Source organism: Strix uralensis, chromosome 7 (assembly GCF_047716275.1).
Source record: "Strix uralensis isolate ZFMK-TIS-50842 chromosome 7, bStrUra1, whole genome shotgun sequence".
NCBI lineage: Eukaryota > Metazoa > Chordata > Aves > Strigiformes > Strigidae > Strix > Strix uralensis.
The window spans coordinates 8,459,977-8,487,879 of NC_133978.1; the positions used below are offsets into that span (position 1 = coordinate 8,459,977).

General features: G+C 43.2%; 1 long non-coding RNA gene across 8 annotated transcripts in view; it reads left to right on the forward strand.

Annotated features, from left to right (window-relative positions):
• Positions 1–22,594, forward strand: part of LOC141945781 (uncharacterized) — a 62,022-nt gene extending 39,428 nt beyond the window's left edge. For 2 of the 8 annotated variants that reach the window (XR_012629597.1, XR_012629602.1), the window contains 2 exons: positions 2,746–2,884; positions 22,071–22,594. This is a non-coding gene — a long non-coding RNA (uncharacterized LOC141945781). Of the gene's footprint in view, positions 1–2,745; positions 2,885–19,410; positions 19,473–22,070 lie in introns of those variants that run through there. The other 6 variants (XR_012629606.1, XR_012629607.1, XR_012629603.1 and 3 more) reach the window with 5 other exon arrangements.
• The last annotated feature ends 5,309 nt before the right edge of the window (positions 22,595–27,903 follow it).

The window sequence follows — 27,903 nt, forward strand, 5'->3', positions numbered from 1 at the left end:
CAGGGTGTACGATTTAACACTGCAAGACCCGACAATGCCTCAGTTACTGGAGGTGCTGTGTTCAGGCTAGGGAGGATGAAGAGTGTCTGAAGATGCCTTGCCACTAAGTTTCTCACTGGTGTAAGGGGAGAGAAATGAAGCACCAGGCAGTATCAGAATAGCATCCTAGGGGCCTGAATCCACAGTAACTTTTTACATTACTTTTTACAGTGAGAGTTGTCTGTTCCATCATCTTTGAAATACTTATCTTCAGATGCCTAAAGTGAGAGCCTAGGAGCCTGAAGTACCTAATTTTGCAAAGAAAATGGTCTTTGTTTATGGGAAGTTTCCTGAAAGGACTTTAGTGGTCATTCTGTAATGAACTTTGGATTCTACCTTGGGTGGTGGTGTCCCTTGTGGGATAGGCATAGTTCAATCTGTAGAGGGGTCAATGCAAGGCATATCTGCTGTATCAGCCCTGTGGGTGCTTTGGCCTTTGCTCTGGATCTTAGATCTAGTCATGCAACTCTTCTCCTTTTTCAGGATGATAGTATCTTCAGACTTGTCTGCTGGGTTCTTCCTGCTTTCATGCTGAAGAGGTGTGTGGGAGAAAGTGGCCAGGCATGTTGGTAGTGCAATGACCTTTTACTGATGGAGGCACACTGGTAGTGCATGCTGGCAACACACTTCAGCAGTAGATGTGTCAGTTTTGGCAAAGCTGTGCCTTCTACTGATTAATCTTATGGGAGCAGAAAGGAAAGAAACAGTACTTGGAGAAGTCTAGGTTGGAGGGTGGTGTTGTATGTGTAACAGATATGCTAGTGGACACCCAAAGTGGGGGTCCAATGTTAGCCATGGGTTTTAGCCCTTCACATTGTAGTGTATATAACCATGCCAGCAAAAGTCAGTTGTGTGCGTGTAGCTGGGATGTCTTCTGCCACTTTCATTTCTGCTATGGGAAGTCTCATTAAAAAGTTCCTTGAGCATGGACTAGGAGAACTGTGGCACCCATGTGGACACACTGGGAATCACAGACCCCATTACCTCAAGGACTTTCTGTAACCTTAGCAGACCTCAGGGAAGACTTACAGCACTTGGGTCCTGGCCTCAGACTAAATGCCTCTGTCAGGTGTCTGTGAGGGGAATTTGATAGAATTTTCCTCATTCCACCATTAAGTGCCCACTGGTGGGTTGTTCTGTTGACAAGACAACAGGACCCACTGAAAGGCTATTTTTCCATTAGGTTAATTTCAGCTTACTGGTGACAGCTATGGTGGGTGGCTATTGAACCAAGAGTGTCAAAGCCAACATCTAAAATGACCTTTAGGCTGTTTACTCAAAGCAGTAACAGACTCGCCCCCGACTTCCTGATAGGGGCCATCACTTATCAAGAAATAAGAAGAGCAAGTGGCTAGATATGGAAATCATTGTGGGAGTGAGCCTAATTGAAAACATACAGCATTGTACAGAAGTAATATTAATACACTGGTAACCTTTACCTCTTCTGTGGAATACGTATGTAGAAACTAAGCCAGGAGAATTACCGGGAATTGGGGAAAAATAAATATATAGTAAAAGCCCATTCTAAAACAAATAGAAAACCTTTTCTTGGGCAGACAGATGTGTATCTCCTTAAGGCTGTGCCACATGCCCCATGATCCTTTTTCCTAGCTATGCAGTAAAGCATCAGAAATCAGTGATTTTCATCTCACTTGCATGAAACTTTTTAGAAAAGGAGTCTAAAGTAAGCTAAGTGATTAAGTAGACACTAAAAATTCATTAAGCTGTTAATTTAGTAGCTAGATATGCAGAAAGCTAAGTATCAAGTAGAAGCCAATGAGACTGGTCTCCACCCTAATTTAGAAAGCTAAATTAGGTTCCTACTTAAAAAAAAGTTTCTACATAATCATAAGACAAACAAATACATACTTTAATACATGCTTTAAATATACTTTTTAAAGTGCTTGGAATTTTAATGGATTTACCTCAATAAACTATATTGTAGCATTTCACCATCTCAAACTAAACTTGTTTTTAGCTAATGTTTACCTGGTTTTGTTCAAGAAGTTGTTTTGCTTTTAATTAATTTTTCTGTTCATTTGGATCAGAATAACAGCACCATCTAATCCCACTTTTGTATTTGCTATAAAATGTCTAGACTGGCTAGCATGAAGGTTTTCATCCTGGAAGGTTTTAGTAAGATGCTTCTCCACTTGGTATATACGTCACATAAGTAAGTACTGAAACTGAAAGTTTCAGATGCGAAACAACACCTAGTAATAAACTGTTTCTACTTTTTTTTTTTTTAAAGGAAAAGAAACACCATCTTTTGGCAGTGTTTCCTCCCAAACCTCAGAGACTTGCTGATCTGCCATGTAGATCTGTACTGTGGTTGCAAAATATCAAAACAGAACTAAGGATTTTTATATCTACTCTTCCCACCCAGCACTCACAGCTCCTTCCCCCTTCCTTGTCTGTCGGGTAGTTTCTGAAGGTGTTGAGGAGACAGGAAAGGAAGGGACACAGAACTGACCATTGGACAGATAAATGGACACATATGCCAATAGCTAAGCCTCATTTCTTTAGGAATGTAGCCTGAAAATGCCTTAGTAATTAGAATGGATTGGGAATATTTTATTTCTCATGGAAAACTTCAGATTTTTTGAGGGGGGGGAAAAAGCAAGATAGAAGTAACTGGTTTCTATGTCAGATTCAGGAACTTACAAGTCTTCAGGGCAAATGACCCATTCTCTTCCTTAAACTCAGGGCTTTTCAAATGTGAATGATGGTTTCCTGTTGTCTTGTGCTGTTGTGATACATTGTGGGAACATCTCGCACATTGGACATGGAGTCCAGTTGCAGCAAATGGTCCATGAAGGATAATGACACCCAAGCCACAACTCCAGTAAGTCACTGGGATGTTCAATTTCTTCTCAAATTTTGGAAATTTCTTTGCAATTTTCTATGCAAAGCAGGCACTTGGAGTGAAAAAGGTCATTTTGATAAAAATCCAACTTTTCACTAAAATCAGTTCTTCTCAGCACACTGTCCCAAAATCTGTTATGTTCACAGTGTTCCAGAACAGCCTTGCCATCTGTCAGAAGCATTTTTAGGTAACAAATTATTCAACCTAACTGTGCCCTGTCTTCGCCACACCAGTTGTGCATGTGTTTGAAGTTCCTCGGGATACATAAGCCTCTGAGGCTCCCCAATGCCTGCAGGAATCCCCAGATGCTCAAGGGGGAACCCCTAGAGCCAGGAAGCAGAAATATCCTGAGGACATGTGTGTTTCTGAAGCACCAGCCATCTCCTGGGTAGAGATGTCTTTACCTACTACTGCAGAAAGCAAGTGTGTTCCAGCAGGGAGGTAGCGCTGTTTCAGAGAGGAGCGTATGTCTTGCTCTCCCTTTAAAATGGATCCTCTTTTGCATATTGTGTGTTCTGGTAGGAGGTGGGAGGTCACACTCAGACTCTTCCTGACAAGATCCAAATTCATATTATCCACCCCCAGTTACTGCCTAAAACATATGAAAAGTCCTCAGATAAAGGATTCATCTCTTCTAGCCATGTGTCCTAATCACTAGGCTGAAGATTCAGCCCTTTTAGGATCAAAGCCTGAGTTTTTATTGCATGATTTCAGTAGGATAAGAGGGGAGTCCCCTATCCAAAGCCCTGTGGTTAAGACACTTTCTGAGGAGGTGAGAGACATGGGTTTGCACTGATAATACGTATCTTCTGCTTCCTTTCATGATCATGTTAATTACTAGACTGTGATATGAGAAGCAGACAGTGTTGCCACTATCAAATCACTCAGCCTGGGTTTTAAAAGAAAGTGGCCACAGCCAAGTTTGAGAGCCCAGCCAGCCCTGGGTCAATGTGCTCATAGCTGTACTGCCTCTAGCGTGGGAGATAGCCAGGCTTTCTGGGTCCAGGTTTCAGTCTGGATGTGAGTTCAGACATGTCGAGTCTCTGAGGCTGGGGGATATCCTGGGCAGGTGGGAGGGGGATATGGACTCAAATGAGAGGTGGTTAGAGGGCACAGGCATCTCGGGCTCTGGTGAAGAGGCAGAGGGGAAGCCTTTTCTAGCTATAGTTCTAGACTTAATTTTCTCCAGATGCTGAGATGTAAATGCAACATGTCGCTATGAGAGCTGTTGAATATTTTGTCATGAGACCACTAGTGAATTTGCTAGCCACCACATTCACCAGTTGGTGGAACAGATTTACCCATCATTTCTGAATTTGAGTTTAAGTGAATGGGACTTCACTCGTGGTTAAAGGTTTCGTGGGGTTTTTTTTAATGCACTTAAGTATCTTGCTGGACTGGAACTTTTAACAGTGTTATTTTGTCTCTTCAAGTCTCCTTCAAGATAAGGTTTTCTTGTATTCTGAAATGATGTGGCAGAAGGCAAAAAATAATCTTGTGACTCATTAGGAAATAAACAGAGGCATAATTGCCATCTGTGTTTCAGTCCGTTTAATCTTTTCTCTCTCCAGTCATGGAAAAAAGTTCATAAAAAAAGTTGAGGTCTGGTTTTGTGATATTTTTGAGAGAAGCTGGCTTAAAAAAATTACAGAAAAGAAAGGAAAAAAAACCCCAATACTGGCTCTATACATTATCTTAGACAAAATGGATTAAATTTCTGACACCCTACTCATCAAATTCTGACCTTGATTTGACCCCATTGGCTTTTTACTGTTTGATGTTCTCAAACGATTTGGTGCCACTTTTCCTTAGTAGTGCAGTTAATTTTGAGTGTTAGATAGAGATCAATAGTCATAGCTTGAAATTGGCACCTTTGGAGGAAAAATATGTTGTGTGGCAGTAACATAGATTTGATAGTACTTCAGTTAAGAAAATGGTGTACTCTTTCATTATTGTTTTCAATGACAGTATCCAGAGTGTTATTTCATTCTCCTACCAAGCTTCTGACAGTCTCTTGTAATATCTTATCTATCAAAGAGTTTTCATTCCTCTCCTTTCATGCTTGGCTTCTGGAGTGGAACTTTATTTAAAAGGTCCCTGAAATTAGAAAGAATGACCATGGCATTTCTGCTATCAGGCTGGTCAGTAAGAAATAAACCCCCTTACTTCTAGACTTGTGTCTGGCTTGCTTGCCCACATTGAAATCTCATGTAATGTGCTGGCTGTACAATGGAAGCTTAGCTGTCAGGAGGAGGTGAGCGGCCTGTTGGATAAGGTCTGATCTTCTCACAGGTAGCTGGGTTTTGCATAGTGGCATTAAAAGGAAGGATGGGAGTGGCATCCCTACCTTTATCCATATGAAAGTGCCCTGTGCCTTGCTTTCAGCCCATTGCTGCAGTGAGAGGTAGGCCTCCATCTGCAGGGGATGGTTGTTCCTACACTACTGCTTGAGTAGCTGCCTCTGGAGTACACAGCTGCTCTGGAGTACTGGGCTGGGGCTGAGGCAGTCGCTAGGGCACAGGATTTGCCTGTGATCCCACCCCAGAGCCCCTGGTACTGTGGAGGTGTGATGAAGCTCTTCTTCAGGCTTACAGCAGTGCAGGTGCTGAACAGTTGAGGGAGCTTTCAGTGTGCCACTCAAATCTGGCCTCCAGTGCAAGTGTGCCCTTCCTCCTGTGTAACTTTGGATATCCTGACTAGTTTCATCCAAATTTGACAGGTGGTTGGAAATAACTTTTTGATCAGTTTCAATGAAATTACGTACGTGGAGGTAGGGAGGAAAATGCAGATATGCCCAGGAGAGGAGAGACTGTGGAGAGGCACTTGGGAGAGAGATGTCATGACAGTCTCAGGTACAGGGAGATGTCAGCCATGGCCTGTGCCTTCTTCATAGCAAGGAATCCAGCCTTTGGACGCAGATAAATAAGGAACCTGGCTGCAGCAGTTTGCTGCTCCTGGAGCTATTTGATTAATTTTCACATATTTCCCAGGAAAATCATGAGCACCTCTGTTCCACCAACTACTTGAAAAACATTCACCTGACTCCCCCCAAAAAGAAGTTTTCTTCAAAGATGAAGTAAATTTGTTTGTCAGGTGCCTTCTGAGAGCTTCTTAAATGTCAAGTGCTAACAATTTCAGATCAGCAAAGTATTCAGTTTCTCTTTTAACTTGGAACCAATGACAAAGATGACCTGGATGTGTTTTTGATTAGTGGTGATGATAAAGCAGAGGAGGGTGGAGCCGTGTGGAGAGTTACTCTCCTGTACATTATTTAACCATTTGAATAACTACAGTGTAATCTGGACAACTGTTCCTTTTATACCACCAGCCTTGTGGCTGCTGCCTGGGAGCAGAAATAATCTTCCTCTCTGCTGGGAAACAGTCCATTCAGATGTAGTGATGGGATATTCAGACTCCTAATTCAGAGGAAACCTTACCAACAGAAAACCTCATCGAAGTGACCACTATCAGTCATGGCACATGCAGCTACTCTTTCTAAGTGATCCCACTGGTCTGAGTTTGTGATTATGGGAAACAAATGCACTTAGTAAGAAAAGATCACAAACATGGTAATTCAATACAATTTATTACTATGTGCTTCACAAGTAATCTAAGAGGTTTTCAAGAACTGTCCCTTTAGAAGTGTTCAGCTCATTACAACAGCTAGAAATGAAGGAGGAGTATTATCAAGTGAGTCCTTTCTAGATGGACAGCTCTTTCTTACTGCATTCCATGGAAAGGAGTATCGGTTTCTGGTTTTCACCCTCCATGGCCTCTTCAGGCTGTTTACTGGAGAACCAAATGTCCAAGCCACAAATCATTTTTACACCTTGGAATTGAAGATGCCCAGTTCAAAACTGTATCGATTCTTACTGACTGTTCTCTAAGTCATGATGTCTAATCTTGTTGAGGAAAAGAGTGCACAATATGCAAAGCAGTATCCTGGATAGTATGTAGGATCTTTGGGTGGTGTAAATAACTGCCAGTCCAAGAAATTCAACAGAGTGCTGTCCATTTACAGTCACTGAAGATCTTGCCCCATGCTACTAGCAGTGAAGTCTCTTTGGAGCAAAAGAGAACAGGGAGGGACTTCCAAAAGGCAAGTTTGTCTTCTTTTGTTAAGAAACCTGAGGCATGTCATTATCAGCTCTTCCTAGCCAGCAGTCAGAAGTTACAGAGTCTAAATGCAAATACAGACTACAGGGAAAGTGAGAGGGCAACCAGGCCCCATTTCCAAGGGATTCCTGCATCTTTGAGTAGGCAACTCAGCAGAGGTGGCTCTGAATGGAAGCAGTTTTGTCAGGTGCACCATGATGCCTTCATGAAGAAGTGAGGACTTCTGTAACAGGGACAGACCTCTGGTAATATTTTCCTTCCTGCTTTCTTTACTATTCAATCTCTGGAGAGCATGTGCAGATAAAACAGGGAAGAAATATTTCTCCATGACTTTCTGACTGTTTAGCAGAGGAGCAATTGCAGAGTGATAGGATAAAGACTGCTGAGAAGGGATGTTGTAGATACTCATGACTCATACTCCTCACCTGACAGCACCTCTGAGGCCTGAAGATATGAAAGGGAGTTAGACCTTGTACCAAGGAGCTTCATGCTTTCATTCTCTGACTCAGGTCTGCAAATGCTTTGTGTACTGCTTTCCTGACATTTTTCACCTCCTGAAGGCAATTGCTTTTAGTGTGCTTTTCAATAGATCTATATTCTTCCAGCCACAAGCCCCAGCCTGCAGTCAGGAAGGCTTGGACCTATCAAAGCGATGTTCTCCCAACATGTGACCAGAGTTTAATCTGCAGCTGTCTGGAGAGGTATTCCCTGATGGGAACGCTAGGGGTGTACCGAGATACCAACTTCTCACATGCGTGGCTGGGGTTCATACCTCGTATTATATAGGAAAGCCTATAGGTGTATGTGTACTCCAAGGGGAGAACTGACAACTTAAGTTCCTTTCAAGGGTGTGTCTTTGTGGCAGATTCCTGCTGTAATCAATGAGCTCATGATAAATCATAAAGTCCTGTCCTAGAGACAAAGCCTCAGTGGTGCTGAGTACCAGCAATTCCCACTAGCTTCAGTGGCAGCTGCAGGTGCTGAGTGTCCTGGTTATATCTGCAAGACTCTGGCCCCAGGCCTCACCTCCTGCAAGGAGGGGCCATACTTCCCTTATTCTGCAGCCAGACGTTCCTACCTGGCAGATCCAACTGCATCTGGATACATGCTGTTCTCCTTGGCTGGGATTTGTTACTAGTGGAATAAAGTTACCACACTGCTTTAAATCCAGTTTAACAGCAGGAACAAAGATTTAGTAAAAACAAACCTTTAATAAGACTTTATCTTAACTACAATTTTTACCATCCTCTGAAAATTGTTTAGGTAGGCCAGCTTCTTTACATGCCCTCTGTGAACTCATGTGGGTCCCTGAGCAGCTGCCTTCCTTCCCAAGTTCAGTTTTAAACCTAAAACAAGGCTTAGGCCTTGCCTCCCAACAGCCATTAAGTGTGTTTTGAAAAGCAGTGGCACTGTAGCAGTGTCTGCTCCTCTTGTTTACGCTTTTTGTGACTGATATGTTTCAGTGCCAATGTACATTACTCGTGAGTTATTCTAGAACAGCTCCAAAGCTGTGCCAGGGAGTTTTCCCAGTTTATGGCACCAACTGTACAAAGAGGTGTTTAACAACCTGCTTGACTGTAGATTTAGGTGATGCCATTGATTACTGAAGCAACGCATACACTTACAGGTAAGACATGTTTAAAAATATCTTGCTCGGTCAGGACTGGAGCCCTTAACCTGCTCTGCATACTGCGGTTCACCAAGAAGGCTGGATTTGGTTCAGTGGGAGCAAGAGCAGACTCCAGACCACTGAAGAGGTGAATGAGAGTAATCACTGCAAGACTTTGCAGATGAGATTTGATTGCCTTGCTGAATCTAGGGATTCGTCAGGGATGGGATCTGTGAGAAATCCCTGGCATGCTGCTGATTACATGAAATTGCTATTAATAGTGAATTATTTTTAGAAGGGAAGCCAACATATTGTAAAAGTGTCAAATGATAATGATATGATAGTTGGTATATGTCATGTGCATTTGCAGCCTGGATTGTTAGGCACTTCTACGTTTGCTAGAAATTTCAGGTACACCCTTACTGCAACTTTTAGTGTAGGCAAAATACCCAGCAATACTTAAGTAAATGAATTGGAACAGGAATTGCAAATGCGAAAGAATTGTCTCATTTGCTCCATTAAGAGGGACTATACATGTGCTGAAAGAGCTTGGTCTGGTTCATTAGAGCCAGATGTAAAAATGCTGCCTCCAGCTAACTCCATCCCCTGCAAACTGCCTTCTGTGAGCACCTTTCCTTCCTGCTGCTCATCTCCTACAAGTCCTCTGATCTCTGCCTGGCTGGTGAGTGACTGCTCAGTCCTCTCACCTTTACAGACCTTTACCCCAAAGTGCCCACCCCCTCTGTAGCTGAAGTCAGAGCCTCCAAGTCTATCCAGATCTATAGTAGCATTTGTCTGGTGTATACCTGTATTGGTGTGGCATGGCTGCATTCTCTGCATGACTGCACAGAAAGGAGTATCCGAGTATTTGTGGATCTAGAAAGGACCATTTTTGTGGTATGTGGGGCATGAGTAAGAACAGTTAGAACAGTTATGTTACAGAGTGAGAGAGCAGTATGCTGGGAAGCTCAACAGTGCCTGTGATATTTTGGCTGAGCTGTTTTGGTCTAGGACTGAGTTTAAATTGTGGTGACATCCGTTTTGAACAATGTCTTGCTACAATGTCCTGGATCTGATTGTAGCAACGGGACAAGAGAATGGATTGTGGGAAGCGGATGAAATACTGGACTTCAGTGCTTCTAGAAATAATAAAATGTCTGTTCTGCAGTATGTTTAGCAATGCATACAGAAACAAATAATCCGTGGGGTTGCTTAGTGTTTTTCCAAGCTTTTATTAGGATGTTAAAGGTAGAATCTTGGCCATCTTGAAGACAGTGGGAAACTGCCTTTGCCTCTCTTGGGTCAGGATTTCTCCCTTACGTTGGTGCCTGCAGTATTTGGCAAATCACCAGAAACGCCATCACATCTAACCTAGGGAAGCAGAGAGGAGCAAGCATCTGACCTGTACTTTCTACACAAAATGGAGTGCCTCCAGGCCGTGCTCAGGGGTGGGTGTTGTACCTGGCCACCCTCAGTCTCCATGCAGAGGGTCTCCTGGGCAAAGAGGTGGGAAGAGCCAACAGGAAACATAGCTGCTTGAAAACAGGGCTCAGAGATACCAAAGGGACTCATGGCAGGCCAGGGGCAGAGCTGGGAAGGGACCCTGTTGGCCTGACCACTCTGACTGTGTAACAGTCTATATGTGCAAGGGATTTAGATAGTATCACAAGTAAGTAAAGTTACATTGCATTAAATGCATCCCAGAAGAAAGCAACTTCTGCTCCAACATCCTGACAGACAAACAAACCGAAAAAAACCTCTCAATTGCCCAGAAATCTTGCTTATAATATGTATTAGTGTGTGGAAGTTCTCCAAATTTAAGTGACAAATGTTTGGAGCTGGAGTATGTGAAATGGTGCCATGCCTCATTTCTGAGCAATGCAAACCTGGACCAATTTGACCACAGGCACCTCCGCTCTGGTGTCTTAATTCTGAGTAGATAGATTATAATAACTCTTCCCACTTAAATACTGCTTTTCCTCTTTTGACCTCAGAACACTTTAAAAAGGGGATAATGCTTCAGCTCAATCATGGGCTAGGAATTTCTGTACTGAGTTTTAGCCTAAGAGCAGTTACAACAGCCCAACGTGTAAATCTCTCAAAGATCTTAAAATGATGCTACTGATCTCCAAGTGATAGCCTCTTAGATATTATTACTGAAACTTTCTGGAAGTAGTGCAAACCAGAAGGGAACAATTAATCCGTGGAGTAACCCCATTTACTCTAGCAGTTTGGCCCTGAGGGAGTGGGAGCACTTGATGTCTGAGAGCAGCCCCAAATGTCAGTATTTCTCCCCTTGTTCATTTGCCTGCTTGCTGTGGTAGATTTCATGCCGTTATAAGCTGTTTATGTACAGCCTGATCAAAGTACTTAATGACAGGGTTAATTTCTACATATAATGAGGAAGTCAAGACAGGAGACAGGTACTGTGTAATCGAATTTTTCATTTTGGAATTTGTTTCTCTTCATGTAGGGCTTAGCTTTGATTTTTATTTCCATTAATGTCTGCATTTACTGTTCTTTCTAGTCTCTCAGATGAGCTAAACCTACTGTGGAAATAGCGGAGGCACTGAATTGTTCCAACAGCTTCCATGAAAGCATGATGATAAAGTAAAAATAGTCTAGAACTTCTCTGCAACAAGACCTCAAACTGCATTTTGGTTGGGGGGACAGTTCCTAATAAAATTACACTGCTTAAATAGTCTACTGAGACATCTAATCCTCTTTTTATGTCTCAGTAGGTATGTGCATGGGCATGGATGCTTAGGTATGTGTGTACATAGCTAGAGAGAGACAAAGATTGTGTTAAAATCTGGAAATATTATAGTTTATGAAGTGTGTGTCTTCGGCAAGACTTTGCAGACATAAATGAATCCCCACAGCATCCCTCTGAAAGATCTGATGGTGAAAAAGATGTTAACAGTCCTCATTTCTCAAAAGATGGAAATCAGACATGGAGTGTTAGATTTGCCCTGCTTATTCTAGCTTTCATTTTTAGATGCACTGAGCACTGTGAATGTTTCTGGACATTCAGAAATCTAGGGGTACAGAAGTGATGGAGGCCTTAGAAAATATGGCTCTCGCTGAGGCAGCCAGCTTCAGGAATCAAGCTAGAAGAAGTTAGGTGAAGTTAAATATGGGCATATCTAGCTCACCCTGCATCCACCATGTTTCTCTTTTTCTATCACTCTTTAAATTTTAAGAAAACAGGGATTTAAAAGTTCGTGTGATGCTAATTTCTGTGAACCACTGTTAGCCAAGTTTCCTTATAGCTGAGATAGAAATCTTTCTTTGTGAGGAGTGTGCACCTCTATTAGCACCACTGTGCAAGCTGTAGTTTGCAAATGCGGTGGGAGGCTTTGCTCATGCTAATTTGGGCTCAGTCATGCACCTTCTTTTCCTCTTTTACATGCAAATAGCAGCTGTGTCAGTCTCTGGGATGCCTGCTTGTTCCTTTAACGGAGAGATTCCAGTTCATACCTTCAACCAGTGCATTTGTGCGTGGGCTGAGGTATAGAGCAGTGGTACAGTTGCTGACAAGGAAAGAGCTGTGATGGAGGCTGGAACAAGTTAGTGAAATAGAGAAGTTTTGAAAGAAGACGCTGAGCTTTTCTGGTGTGTTTTCATTTATTAAAAAAAAGAGGGAGGGAGGAGAACAGCAGAGGACTACACAAAATGATAATCCATGATCCTGCCCCCATAAAAAGGGATCTCTTGATTGCCAGAGGGATCCATTTCTTTCTTCTGAGCCCAAGGGTTCAGGAAGCAGCTGCTGGGGCTGGAGCAGGTCAGCCTGCTTGGATCCCTCACCGTGGTGCCCCGGTGCAGAGGGAGCTGAGGCTGTCCTGCTGGGAGCCGCAGCGGTGCCACGCTCGCCCCGTGCTCCAGAGGGGCCTTGGCCTCGCCGAGCCGCTGGCTGCTCTGCCACTCTGCTCTCCCAGCATTTTCCATGGTGGGGTGCAGCACGTCTGCCCTGCTGCAAAGACAAGGATGTTCATGGTGCTTGCTTGGGGCCAGCAGGCAAACTGGGTAGAAATAATTGAAAACAAAGCGTGTTGCATGATGTTATTTTCTCCTCTGTCTTCAGCCTTCACCTCCGCTTTACGGTTGTGGCTACCTGAACCCAGCCACTACGTTACTCTTCCTTTTCTGAAAGGCTGTCCCTGCTCTCGTGTCACAGAAGTCAATGCAAAATGGAATCAGATAAAATAATTTCCATGGCATCACTTTGGATGCCACTGAACTTACTGAAGAGAGTAGGCATTAGTGCCATGTGGGCCATGCAATGTAAGTGTTGTACAACAAGGATCTGTTTAAAAGGGTGTTTGATTTAGGGGGCAAGGATTTCCAGGAATTTGGACTGCAAAGCTTTCTAGGAAGGTCAGCTCAAATAAATATGATGTCCCTGTGAAGTGCTCAGTTGAGTCCGTAGGCAGCTTGCCGCAGGGTTTTCAGGTGAAAACTCACCTTTCAGAAAGCCCTGGCTAGTATTTGTCTGTTCTCCCTCGAAAAGACTGCCTTGATGTCAGTGCCACAGCAGGACCCAGTGTACAGCCAGGACTCGGTGTATGTCCGCTTCTTTGTGTGTCCATGGACATCCTTGGAGGCTGTAACATAACTGTGAAATAACTGTGCTTCAGCTCCCCTCTGACCTGCTTTATAATCTTCTTGAATATATCCCCTGTGTGTGTGTGCAACTGACAGAGAGTGGAGTGGGGTAAGGGGACGAAACACGTGTACATGCTTTAATCATACTGATTAGTGAAAGTGATGCCATCTTTATACAAGGAAGGCCCTTAAACACCTCTCTAGCCTCTCCACTGATCTGTGGGGAAGCAAGGCTGTGACCAAGGGTTTCCATTGACTTCAGATTTGGCAACACTAAATTGAGTGGGTAATATATTATGGCACAATAGGATGAAATCCTGGCCCTAGTAATGGCAGTGGATTTTGGTATTGATTTTGAAAGTATTTTAGGATTTCAGCTGTAGAAATTAGTGGCAAACCCCATGATGAAATAATCTATTTCCTGTCAAACAGAGGTTCCTCAGCAACATGGATATTACAGAAAATACTTTACAAATGGAAATTTATCCTGCAGAGAAACATTTTGAGCTATTGACCCCACAAAGTAATACATGCATATAATAAAGTTATTTCCTGTCTATTTAAAACTTCCTTGTAACAATGTGGGTAGATCCAGTTATGCTGTTCTCTGCCATAACAACAATTTATCCAAGCAATTTGTTGCCAGGCCTAAATTTTGCAAAAATATCTGGTCTTTAAAACCTTTGAGAAAGGGAGATATTTGCACCTGACATGTCTACAAGTAATTTAGATCAGGTTATTGATCGGTCCTGTATATGTTGCTTTCCAGTGGGAGGATGAGATGGAGAGGCCAATCCATTACTGCAGCTATCTACCACTGGTGGAAGGCAATAGAGCTAATGATACAGGTTTTCAATAGCTGATTTATATTATCCTGTAGTCAATAAAAACTCATGATTTTGTCACTGTATTGTTTAAAGCAATGCTCCCAAATGCTGGCTGGCTCCAAATCGGATCCTCTGTAACACAGCTGCTGTGTTACAAGCAGGTGAAAATTTAACAAAATCCCACCAGCCCTCCAGAGTAAGGTCTGGACAAGCTCTTTGCTCGCTGAGCAGTGGGTCCTGTGAGCCCTGAGCTGGTATGAGGCTCATTCCAGTGAGTGATTCCTGTTAAGACCAGCTATGGCTCCCCTAGCTGCTCCCCTGCACCATGCCACACAGCAGGGAAGGATGAAGGAGTTACTCTGGTGACTCTGGTACTCCTTTCTCTGGGCAATTATTGCACCTATCTCAGTGACTGACCGCTAATTTGATGGTGATTAACGAGAAATAAGTGTCAGTGGCTATAAATGAGAGGCAATAACTAGCTCTCCTCTTCTTCCTTCTAGTGATGCAAGTACTTTCGGGACTGCAGAGGAACTGCCCACTGAATCCAGCATGGTGCAGAGCTCCTGAGGGAGAGAGCGGCAGCAGCGAGGAGCTGCATTTGCTGGAGAAAGCGTTTGACAAGCCATGTGAGAGTCAGCCTGAGCAGACAGTAGGCACAGTCCCATCCTCTCTTGCGGTTGTGTTTGAACATGAGAACGGTCACATCAGAGTGGACTATCGTAGCAGGTGAGCTCAGCCAGGCTGGGGACTTGCCTCAGGACACGCTGGTGGTCCCCGACAACATGTGTGTGAGGGAAAGGCTGTGTGCAGACCAGCCATGCACTGGAGGAGAGTGTAGATGTAGCGTGGAGGTTTGCACATTCAGACGGGCTGACCTGCAGGGATAATGAATGTCTTTTTGGACTTGTACACACCCTGTTTTCATGCAAACATTTCATGCAGATTTGTAACATGTGATAGCTGCCAAGCATCTTTTACACAGTCACAGTCTAGTGACTGAAGGATCCACTAATTAAGAAGCCCCTAATTAGGCTTTTAAATGATAAACTGTAATAGCTCTAGTGCAGCTGTTGTAAACTATAGAGTAAATTATACCCAGTTGCAAGAGACTTTAATTACGTATTTATATAACAGACTTTAAGGACTTTGAAAGATAAAAGAATTTTTAGTATAGGCAGAGAGTAACAATAGAGCTCTTAAACCAATGAAAGCAAGGAAATTCAAAGTTAATCTGAAAAGCGTTCTAATTTTGGGGGGATTGTTTTTGTTCTTTTTTGTTTTCATAATGGATGAGATAAAAGTATTGTCAGCTAGGAGTTTGTCCTCTGCTCTTGATTTCCTAGCTTTTATAGGTCCATGTACAGCATTAATGATACTTTGGCAAACTTTCTGTAGTATCATTTTTGCAGAAATTCTAACAAGATGACCCTTATCAGCCAGATTTTCTTCTTGCACCCCAATTTACAGAATGGTTGGTTGTACACATGCCTTTGTGAAGTCAACAGGAGCTCAAAAATTGGTCATGTTGGGCCCTTGGAGGCCATGTTCAGGCCAAGTCTAGCCTGCACATTGTTAGTGCAATTTTGGCAGCCGTTCACCATGCTGTGCTTACCAAGTGGAGGAGAGGTGTGGATGTATTTGGGACTATTCTGCTATTTGGAGATTTGTACTCTGGGCTTTTTTTTTACAGGCCTCAGTCTTGCTCCACTGAAATCGAGGAGAGTTTAGCCCTTGCCCACATTTGGGGCTGGACCAGACTCCAGTGTGCCTACCCTTTAGACATCAACACTGCTTGTCTCCCCCGAGCTCTGCCCGTTAGTGCCTCTCTTGGTAACCTCACCAGTTCTGTCTCCAAACTCGCATCTGCCCTCAGCCTCCCTCACTTACCCAGCCCTGTTTGCTGCCCTTCCTTGCCACCTCTGATCACAACTAACTCTGACGCACTGCAGTGAACAAATACCTCTTTATAGAGAGAAGGAAAGATCTCTGATGTGCCATCCATTGTCTGATGGCTTTGCTCATAGGTTGCCAATTCTTTTAGTTTCTTAGATTACCGCTCCTCAGGACAAGGGCTGTGCTTTTTGTGTCTGTGTGCTGCCATCACACAGAAGAAACAGATATTAGGCTGTGATGTGCAGAGAGCTCAGCTCCTTTAGCTGCTCTTAGGGACTGGCCTTCACAGCCATAGGACTGAGCAGCCCATGACAGCCAAACAAGGTAGTGCTTTTTGCTTATTCCAGCCACATCCAAGTATTTTTATCTGGAAATGTCACAGCAAGAGAAATAAGGAATACAGTTCTCAGAGTTAATTTTACGGCTGATTAATTAGCCCAAAGAGTATTAAATTGTGCTAATGTAGTTTGCCTCTTCGATGCTGTCGTTTGACTTCAATGGAACTAAATGCATGCTTAAAGTTAACTACATGCCTAAGTGCTGTGGTGAATCGGGGCCTAGGGCATTAATTAGAACTTGGCTCAGATTTACTTTCAAGGCTCCCCCCCCCCTTTTTTTTTTTAACTCTTCAGCGCTCAGCAGTTTAATTGGTATGCAGATGTTCCCCTTTATTGCTGGCAGAGGCCTCTGTCACTGTTCTGAAGGTACTCAGACATCAAGGCTGGTACAGTGGGCAGGAAGAAACCCCCCCTGAAGGCTTTCAAGCTTTGTGGGAAATAATGATGTATGAGACAGGGATTCCTTTGGAACCTGAAGGGAACATGACAGACAGAATAATATGGGAGGAAAACATTGTCTTCACAATTGAGACTGATGGTCTCATCTTGTCTCCTTGTTATTGTTACCAACCAAGACTGAGATGAGCTTTCTTATGAAGAACTTCATTTCTTGGCAGGTTCTATATGTTGGACACACTGCGCTCAGTGGTAGCTTTCCATCCAAGGTACAGATATTGACAGGCTCTGAGGAACCCTTTGGGGTGGTGTTTTAGCTTAAAACCTAAAATTCCTTCCAGCATTGAGATGCATTTTGTCAGGAATGACAGTTGCAATTTGATAATCTTTTACCACTTTGCCTCAAACAGCTAGCTGGAGGGGAGAAACCCAGAGTTGTTGGGCACAGGAGTGTCAGCTTTATGAATCAGCTTTTCTTGCACTTTATTAATTTCACTTTCCAGTGGTTAGTGCATGTTTGCAAGAGACAATTGATTTGTACGGATCTGTGTAGGATGAAGCAAGGCTGGAAGTAAAGAAGGAGTGCAAGCTGACAGCAATGCAATAGCTCTAATTGATAAATACCAAAGGCACTGTTTAAAGAAACTTTTCTTCTCTGTTTAGGTTAAAAATGGCCCTCAATTTGTCCTCCAATTGCCATGTTTAAAAAGAAGTGTTTTCATGCATATTCATTTCAAATGGATTAGCTGAAATATCAAGTGCTCATTTTCTGTACTTGTATTTTCAAGTTAGATGATTCAAAATGCTGTTGTGCAAGGTACAGGAAGATGGCTGTTTCTTAACTCCTCCAGAGTAAAAGCTGTCTTTCAGGGTACACTTTGCACATGTGAGATTTGTGTTAGTATTTTTTGGCACCCACAGTTTCATCAGAAATGCATTTCAGCTAATGGGAGGCAGAAGGACTAATACACATGCTGCATGTTGTGGGTGCAAAAATGCAAATAAAAATTACACCCACCATGGAAGGGTCTAGGAAAATGTACCTTCCTGGATGTGAGCAGGGCAGGTTAGGAAACATCATCTTCCTTTTACAATTGGCTGTTACTCTTTACATTTCTGGAGAACTGGGATCTTGCTGTTAATCTTACAAAAATAGATGCTGTGGTGAAGCCTCAGGCATGAATAAAATTGGATGATAATCTTAAAGCAGATTTTTTACAGCTATGCACTCAGAGCCAGTGAATCCAAATGATTTTGGAAACTCTGCGTTTGTTACTTATTTAGATCAAAATGCTGTGGAGAAAGAGGTCAGTGGCACAGGTACATATTGTAACATTTGGGGCTCCTTAAAGCTGAGCAGATAAGCACAGCAAACATTAAACATCTCTGGCTTGACACAAATAATAGGCAAAGCTGAAAAAAGCCTGCTGACAAGAGGAGTAGGTGTTGGTGGGTGACTTGCCGCAGTTTTAGAGCTGTTAAGTGTAGGTTTTTTAGCATTTTCATTATTTAAAAGTGGAGTGGTAGTTTCTTCACTCCCTCTGAAAAGTTACTAATTTACTCTGAAATACAGGGTAAGCCACAATGATTTAACAGATTTGTAATGTGCTTTAGAGTGATTTCAAGTAACAGACACCCTCCTCTCCAAGCTTCCCACTGTCTCAGTTCTGCCCTCACTCCTTTCTCTGTGTACATCTGCACCGAAATGCAGAGCAGTAGCTTTCATCAGTCTAGCTCCAGAGTCAGCAGGTTGGATGGCTTTGACCACTGGTGCTCATGCAGGTTTGCCTCATTCCCAGTGTTCAGAAACAGAGGCTGAGTTAGCTACGTTCGGATGTTGGGAACGGCATCCTAGAGCATGGAGTGGTTTAAAAGCTGCTGCTCTGCAGGTATGCTGCAAGTGGACAGGCCTTCCTTAGAGTAGCCCTGACGTGCAGAGGCTGCCTTTTGCCTAGTGCGTGGAAAGTGCCTCGTGGAGCATGGGCGAGGACCGTGATTAAGGTCCCAGGATGCTCCTGGAATACAGGCAATATTAAGTAATCTGCAGTCCTCCGTGTCTGATTCAGAGAAGGCAGCTGGGTTCTGTTCTCAAGGGTCTGTCCAACAAGACAAGCAGCCTGCGGGGATGGGAGGTGGTCAGGGGATTTTCTCCGGTTGTCAAGCTGAACGGGTCTCGGCTATCTCACACTCCAGCTGATTTGTGCCTACATATTGCTGTGCTGAATAACCATGCCTATGGCAGGATGCTTAAGCTGGAGGCCTTCATGGATGATACTTAAATTTGATGGAGCTTCGCTGAGAAGGAGCTGGCCTTGCATTTAGTCAGAGAGGTCTCTGGTGGTTTGTGGTAAGGAATTGGGACCTGGGGCTGAAGCCACAATCTCCAGGACCAAACCACAGTATTTACACAAGTTCCAAGGCCTTCCCATTTGCCTTCACAGCTGAAGGTCTGTGTTACCACACATCTGCTGCTTTTCTGTCTGCTCTTGTCATTGCTGCTTGAGGGAAGAATCTATTTTGTGCAATACAGCCATGTTGTCTAGCTTAGTTTAATTTTATTAGCTGCTGCTGCTTTGTTACTATTCAGAGCATCCATGGGTTTGTTTTGTATCAATAACCAAGGGTAGAAATGCTTGAATAGAAAGCTAGATGGAAATGCTGAGGTTCTGGTGGACTCCAGGGTTTCTTTTACTCTTCTTTGTTTCTGTGTTCTAGGGGGCCTGGAGAATACTCATCATTCGTAACAGAAACTATTCAAGATGCATGGGCCTGAAAGGTCACTATAAGTTTCTATTGCTCTTCTGGTGTGACTGGTATAGATCACGTCTTCTAGCAAACTTCAAGGAAGAAAATTTTTGTTACAAGGAGAGATGGAAAGTTTGTGCACCCAGCCTCTATTTGGAAGAATATTTTGTTGTGAAACCTTTCTTGTTGTGAAACTAGAGGCTTGAGCCAACTGCTTTTGATCTGAGAGCTTAAAGTGTGAATAAGTGCAGCCGTATCAAGCTGGATAGATGTCACCCTCAGGGATTTGTGCACGTAACTCTCCTTGACTTGAACTGGAGAAGGCCAGAGTTTATTCACTTTGACTTTCTGTCACTGAGAAAAATGAATTCTGTTCTATAGAAGACATAATTTTTTCCTTTCTTCCCAAGTAGATGATGACTAAAGAAGGCCTGAACTGAGTATAGATATTCTTATATTTACTTGCAATGAATGTAGCTCATGACTCTTATTTTAGCACCAATCTGGATCACTACTGTGAACAGATTTACAATGTCTGCTTCTTCCTTACCTTGGTATTCTGGCATTTATGCTCATTCTTGCACTGATACTTGGGAGTTTAATGAAGCCAAATGTCTGAAAGGTGAGTAGGTAAAAGGTAGACACTTTCATATACAAACCTATTCCTTTTGTGTGCTCCATAATCTTCTTTAAGTTCTTAAATATGGTTTTATTCTTCTGATACTAAGGGTCTCAGCATGGATTTTTGTTCCGGTATGTGTGTCATCAGCAGAGTTATTAGCTGTGTTCCAGTTGCATGGTCCTTTGTTGCTGGATTGAAAAGATCTACTAACTTCAACCGTGTGTTTTTAGAGTAGACACTTACAGAAAGCCTTTGCTGTGTTTATAGCAGAGCAGATTTAATCTGGAAGTCATTGAGTGAAACCAATAAAGAACTTCCTTGATGTGATTTTTGGAGTTACTCTGTGGAACAGAATTGCATGTTTTCAGGTATTGGACATAAGGGCGCTTGAAAGCATAAAGAAGGTTAAGTGTAGATGATAATAAAAATGTTATTGGTATTTATAGGTCAGTCGATAATGTCAGTATATTAAAGTGATATGAAATATCTCTTTGATTTCATGGACAGTGCCTTACTCTATATAGTTTACTGTAATAACATGATCCTTGGTATACATTGATGATAAGTTTAACTTTATAAAATGTTTGTTAGTAATCCAATTGCCCTGAAATGCCTTATGAAAAGTATGTTTATTACAGAACACATACAGTTGCTATCTGCCTAGTGTTATCTCTGTTACAGCGACCTAAGCTAAGCAAACACATTTGGAAAAAACATGTGCCAAGCAGAGGTGGCTGGGGTTTTTTTTGTTAGACTTGCTGGAAACATTCATCAATAGTTGGAGATGTGGTCTTTCAACTAGATTTCTTTCACCCAGATCATATGCAAATTGCATGATTCTTCAAGTATAGAGTCATATGCCAGGGGTATGATGTTAGCATTTCTTTAAAAAAGAATAACTTTGGAATAAGTACCATGTTTGGTGAATTACCTTCCTTGTCATTCATCACTGTGTAACATCTTTGTAGAACCGCAGTAACTGGAAGGAAGGAAAATACTGGAAAGTGTTTCTGTAATTGGAGCTGAGTTTGACAGAGTTCTGCCTTTCTGGAAAAGAAATGCTGATTTTGGTTCTTTACTTTGCCATCCCCTTTTTGTGCTGTTGTGTACTGGAATAAAAGAATAAAGGTGAGCACTAGATGAGCTGTGAATTCCCTTTGGAGTCTCTGCTCCAACACACATTTTGGTGTTACTTTTTCCTGGGGGACTTTATTCACAAAATCTCAGAACGTATTCTTCCAATGAGATTTCACATAGTTTGATAAATGTTTGGATAAATTTCATACCATTTTATAAAAGTAGGCACAATAGTTCTTTCTTGAAGAACTGAGCTTAAATGAAATGCTCATTTATGTTGGTGGGATAATAATTAAGACTACAGATCCAAATCAGTGGTTTGTTATTCTGTTGCTGGAGTAGGCTGAATCAAAGCCTCTGTCAACAACTAGAGCTGAAATACTGAATTAACATACCGAACAGTAGCACATCAGGAGTATGGTCTTCTACTTGGGACAGTGTTGAGGTGTATCTTGCTCACAGAAGCTCTGGAAACGTTGTGAGACTTGGACAAACACAGTGCAACCTTGGACTGCAGGGATGTTGCTGCTCTCAGAGCACTGCACACTCTGAGTGTGTTCTTGGCTGATGGAAATCTGCCCACTATTGGGGGAGCTTGGTGTCACGGCTGCGCTATTAGGATAGCTTATCACTTTCTTGTGGGGCAAGATGCAGCCTCTGTTCTCTTTTGCACCTGCAAAACTGGTATAATATTAATTAGATTTTCATCAGGTTTCATTAGTGAAGCCCCATAAAACAAAAAAAGGAATGGCTCTATAGTGATGCTAAAACTTGGTATGTCGTTCATATTGAGTGGGTGAACAGAGATCAGTAGCCATGAAGACACTGCTTTTCCAGAATTATGAAATATTTAGGTAAAATATCCAGGTAAAATCTGAACAGAAATTTGATTACTGCCTGCTAAAATGGTGATCTCTTCCCTTCTAAATAGGTTTGGTTCTCTTCTTGATGAGACTCCTGCACCTTCACCTAAATTCCTCCCCGGGCAGCTGCGGTGAATGGATCTGACCACCGAGGGAATCTGGCCCACTGAATTCCTTTTCTTTCTGTGCAGTTGAATGAAAAACGTGTCTTCTGAAGACCAGTGACTGAAAGAAATATTGATGACTGCCAGGGCATCTACAGAAAAGGATAAGAAAATTACTCTACTACAACAGAGAAGACAAAGGGGCTTTGTTAACTCTTTCTTGTAGGTTGTATATATTAATAGTAACAACTAAAGTTTTGTATTTTTTCAGAGAAACACACAAGGCTTTGAATTGTATTGTTTTAATTGCAGCTAACTGAATGAATTAAGTGGAAAACTGCACACAGTACTTTGATTGTCTAACTCTCTGTATGTGAGGCTTTGGGAACAGTTTGTTATTATAAAAGAACAGCACTAACAAGAAATCAACCAACATATAATTGCTAGGCTAAGGGGCAGTTTGGGGAAAGCTGATATTTATTTATAAATTATTAAATAAAATCATCTCTGTGGATCATCTCTCACTGCCTCCACACTTCATACATTACTCATCTTCCTAAATTTCATGTTCTCCAGGACATTGCTTCTTGTAACCAGTGCAAGCATCAAAACCACCCACATCTAGCAAAGGAGATGCCTGTGCATTTGTTACACTGGCAGTTTTGGTTATGGGCCTCATCTAAGAACATGAGCCTTCAGTTCAAGGAAAGGACTCTTGATGAGGCTTTTAAAGGTTGTTTTCTGTGCCTAAAATACACGTGAGCACCTAGGACTCTGTTCAGGTAGCTTAAACTCTGGCCAGTGTTTCCCACTGACTAGGTACCTTTGGAGATTTACAGCCAGCCGATACCCTAAATAGGACTTAAGAGCAATTCAGGCATTAAATTTAGCAGGGTTCTCAAAATAAAATTGCTTATATAGTTCCCATAAGTTTTGGTAAGAATGAGGTAACTCCTGATTGTCCCGTGCAGTTCTCTCTGCATGCTTAGTGCCTTACTGCCTTAAGAAACACAGCCACTTAGTGGCTGGAGTCACCGAGAAGGGGGCAGTACTTCATCCTCAATGTTTTTGGCTACTGAGTATTGATTCCAGCTCTCCTAGGGAATGGAGCTGCCCTTCTTTCCTTCAGCATAGATCTGTGGGCTTTTTTCTAGAAGAGCGGAGGGAACAATTATCGTAGGCCTAGCTCTTCACAGCTGTACACCGTTTCCTCTCATTTGCAGGCAAGAGCCAATAAACTGAAATTATTAGGGATTAGCCCTCTGAGGCTCTCTAGCTGTGTGGGAAGAGCATTCTCCCCTCCACCTTTCCCTTCGCAGCTGAGGAGATTTCTGGGGACACACACAGCCCAGATTCCTTGCTTTGCTGCCCTTCTCAAGGGACAGCAGTAGGTGCTGGTGCTTGTGGCACTCACAGTCAGGTACACGGGGCAACCAATAATAGTCTCTATTTCAGAGGACCCAGTTGCTAACCAGGTGCACTGACACATCAGCAGTTCCTCATGTGCCCAGGTAACAAGGTAATGTCCTGGCCTCACAAGTGAGATACATGTCCTGCAGACAGAGAGGCCCTTGGCGTTCTGCAGCGGAGAGTCTGGGGATGGAAAGGTGTGCCATCACCTGGGTCGCTGGCACTGCTGGACGCATCTTTGGCCTCCCTGTGCTGCTATATACAAATGATGTTCATGCTGTACAAACAAATCACACTATTAAACCACTTAAACAGTGTTTATGCAACTTAAAAATGGTAGAGGCATAATTATATAACTTCATCTGCAGGCTTGTCAAAACTTACGTGTCCACAGTGAAGTGATGTGAGGATTATATCGCTAATACTGGCTACCAACTTAGCTGATGTGAGACTACATTGCGCAGAAGGTGCTTAAGAGGTGGAACTGGGCAGAGATTAGTTTTGCACAGCTCTTGCCAAGTGTGGCTTGGTATCCCTGTCTCTGGTTTTTGAAGTCCAAAAAATATTTTCCCCCAAATAACCTATTTTTCTACAAGAGAACACAGCTGCATTTATGAAAGGTCTTGGCTCTTACAGTAAACCTGGTTTGTATAGTTTCCTCTCTATATGTATGTTGCCTGCATAATTACCGAGTCATAATGAAAAACACAGTTTTGTTACATGAGCTTTCAACAGTAGTTTTCAGTAATTTAGAAAATATTGGAGCTACTTCCAACAAAGGAGAAAATCAAAACAAAGCAGCTTTGAAAATGTTGATACACTCGGGGAAATAAATCTTCATTTTTAACCCAGTTCTATTATTCTCCCTCTCTGATACTAAAACCCCATATAAAGCACTATTTTTTTCAACCAGCTCAACAGGAGATAACATACAGCTTCCACCCCGCTCTCCCCTGTTGGGGAGCTAAATCTTGCCATGCTCTAGTGTGGCCTTTGGCTGGGCTTTATGGGACAGCCTCTACTCAACGCTTGTGTGCTCTGCAAAAGCTGTCCTCGCTGCCAGAAGTAACTTGCCTTCACCACACCTCTTTTTCAGCAGGATGTGGGAAAGTTGCTGGATTAAATTCTCCTCAATCACAAAACTTGTTGTATTGGAGGCACTCAAAATATACGGCCTTTCAAACCCTTGTGAGTTCACAGCATTTAAAGATAAGAGACAGTATTGCCAAGAAATGTGTCTTGTTGAGGCCCACAATTAACTTTATCAAAAGAAGGAATCTTATTTTCGCTGACTGCGGATAGAGGGTGCATCTCAAAGCAGCCTAAAGTTAAAGATAGATACAGCGTCTGGTTCAGATCACGATACGAAGAAAGAATCAGGTTAATTAGTATTTATTCTTAGTTTATAGATATTCCTTTTGGCTTGAGCTAACAGGCAGGAGTTGGAGCCCCACAGAGTTGCTTCTCCTGGGACCAGAGATGAATGAGAGAGACAGTCTCAGTGGTGAAAATGTATTCAGGGATGGGAATGTCACTAAGACAGCCTGGCCATTGCCCTGGGCTACGTCAGCCTGCAGGAAGGATGCTCTGAGGGGCGGCTCAGTGCTGGCAGGGAGGACCAGGAATAGTCATGGACCAAGGCATCCCAGGGGGCTGTGGAGAAAGGGAGGTGCCCCAGGTCCCTCCTCGACCAGGTGCCATCACACCTCTGTGCCCGCACAACCCCTCATCCACACTGCCTGTTGCCCTTTCTGGGTGTTTTTGGCCACAGGGAGCGGTTGCACAAGGGCAATCCGGCAGCTGGTTGGTTGGCAGCCTGCAGAGAAGGCGGCTTTCCAGAGCCCCTCCAAGGCTTTCAATTCCCCTTTCTTGACAATGTTTTCTGCAACGCCACACGGGCTCTACCAGCAACAACATCAGAGCTTGGGTGCAGCTGTTTATCTTACATGGAGCTGTTTTTTTCCTGAGGTCTCCCCACTGCTCCCACAGTTGGGAGGGGCCGAGTGAGGTGCCCACCCACTGGAGACCAGACCTTCACACTTTTGCAGCTCCTATTTTTCATACAATTTTTCCCCCTGTTGGTGTTCGGTTGGAGCTGAGATGTTCCTAGCAGGATCTCCTGCGTACTTCGGCAGAGTGCCCCTTTTCCAGTAACTGCACAGTCCGTTTTATTCCCTTAGGCAGTTGCAGAGAAGTTAATTTCTATTTTAGGGGGAATTTTCTGGTTTTGCAGATGTCTGGTTCCAGTACCCCAGGGACAGGCAGCCCCACGGTGGGCGGGCTCTGGGCCTCCTGCCCTGCAGCCATAGGGCACCTCCTCTCCCACTCTGTGATGTGATTGGCTGGCTCCTCCCAGCAGGCGGGGCTGGTGGTATAAAAGGGCTGTGGGCGGGGACCTCCTCTCCTGAGGGGCTGAGGCTATCTCTGGGCTGTCACCACCGCTCACAGCGTGCTGTGGATGCGCCTGGGCAGCTTTTGCCTTGTGGGTACGGCTACACAGGCACTGCTAGAGGCCAGGCAATGTATGTAGATTTGTGACTCTCCCCTGCCTTCCTTTCTAGAAATGTTTGCTTTAAACTCTCAACAAGACCTAAATTCAGTTCTATTAATGTGCTTTTGGCTGTCCTCCTTTCCCATCTGCCCTGTGGAGGAGCTGGGGTGGCACTGGCCCCTCCTAGGTTACCTCATGCAGGCTGCTGAGGTGAGGCTGAGCTTGTGGTCCTCGCCAACGCTTCCGTCTGCAAGGGACCTTGCTCAAGAGCTGTTGGGTTGAATAGTAATAAAAGAACATAAACTATGTTTTTGAATGCAAGTTTACTTGCAGAAAGGTGAGAAAAGGACTCCCAGGCTTGCACATAAGCAAAATAGGTGGTAATTCTGCCTTGGAAACACCATGGTAGTCTCAGGGGGGACTACCAAACAGCGAGCTCCAGCCTCAGAGCACAGTGCTGGGCCTTGCAAAAATCTGGCATTGCTAGCTCCTTGGCGGTCTGCAGGAGCCTTGGTAGACAAGACTCATCGCTTTTAGCACAGGAAAATCCTTAAAACAAACTATGTGTAATAATAAATGCTAAGATCACCCATTTCAGGGCTTCTTATGCCATTATAAAGAAACTACTGGAAAAAAAGAAAAGCAGAAATATGCTTTGTTGCTCACTTAATTGTGGAAGTTTTATTATGTCTAGTGATAAAGGCCTACTACAAAAGCTAAATCCAAATTAGGTCAGGTGCTTTCCATGTCATTGCAATCTTGAGCATCAGCTGTTTCAGCTGTGCAACAAAACATTTGGGACAAGCAGCCCAGTTCCTTGAGAATTTGCTCTTGTAGATACATAGACCCACTATTGATTTGGCCACCACCTACTGACAGCATGGCATCCTTATAATGCTCTTATGTATGTAAAGGTGTGGACAAATGGGCTTGGAGATTATTAAGTCAATTTAAAACTGGCTTTGTTTCCCCTTTTCCTGATCCCTTCCCCTGATCTTTAATTAAATGACCAAAATATGTTTTCAGTAAATACCTAGAAATCACCTCTGTTTTTTGTTTGCTCCCAGAAAGAAAAGAACAGCACTCCTACCTGTTACCTCTGTGATGGAAATGTGAGGACAGCTGTGAATCTGCAGCAAATTCCAAGCTGTATAGCAACTATAGGTAAGCTCAGAAATTAAGCTGTTACTATGGAAAGCACAAAGCTTGGAAGCAGTTTGTTATTCCTCGTTGTGTTTGACTACCTGAAAGTACATTCTGTTTTATGCTGTGCTCAGATACAGTCTTTTCCACAGGCTAAGCATTCAGCAAGTTCACTGGACAGAAGTGACTTTGTGTTTTGGAGATGTGATGAGGCTGGATGGGCAGCTGTGGTAGATGGTGTTAGGTGGATCTGCCACCCTGGAAAGCATTGGAGCTGGATTGTGAGATGCTAGAGTTGAAAGAATTTTTTAGTGTGTCTTCCCTTTTCTCTTGTGCTCTTGGGCAGGTGGGACTTGAAGTCTAGGGGCTTGGATTATTAATTCCTGCTCTTTGTTGTGATGGTGGTCCTCCTCCAGACCTTGCACTGAGTCTGAAAGCTCTGAGTGAGCACAAACCTGTTCCAGGGCTGAACATGGACATCATTAGTATTAATGTCTATTTATTATAGCTGGTTTTCAGAGTAAGCCTTTCTTTTAATAAAAATGTGCACTTATATGCTTCTCTGAGCTGTTGTCTCAGGCTTTCTGTAGATTCAGGAAGACTATATTGAATGTTGGTAAGTACATACTAAAAGAGGATGTGGTTGAGTACACATTTTGAAATAGCTCTTCTACCACAAGGATTAGTATCTACTGCCTTCCTTTTAACTGATGGCTTCTGTTCTGTAGTATAAATTTGTGTCAGTGTCTCTGG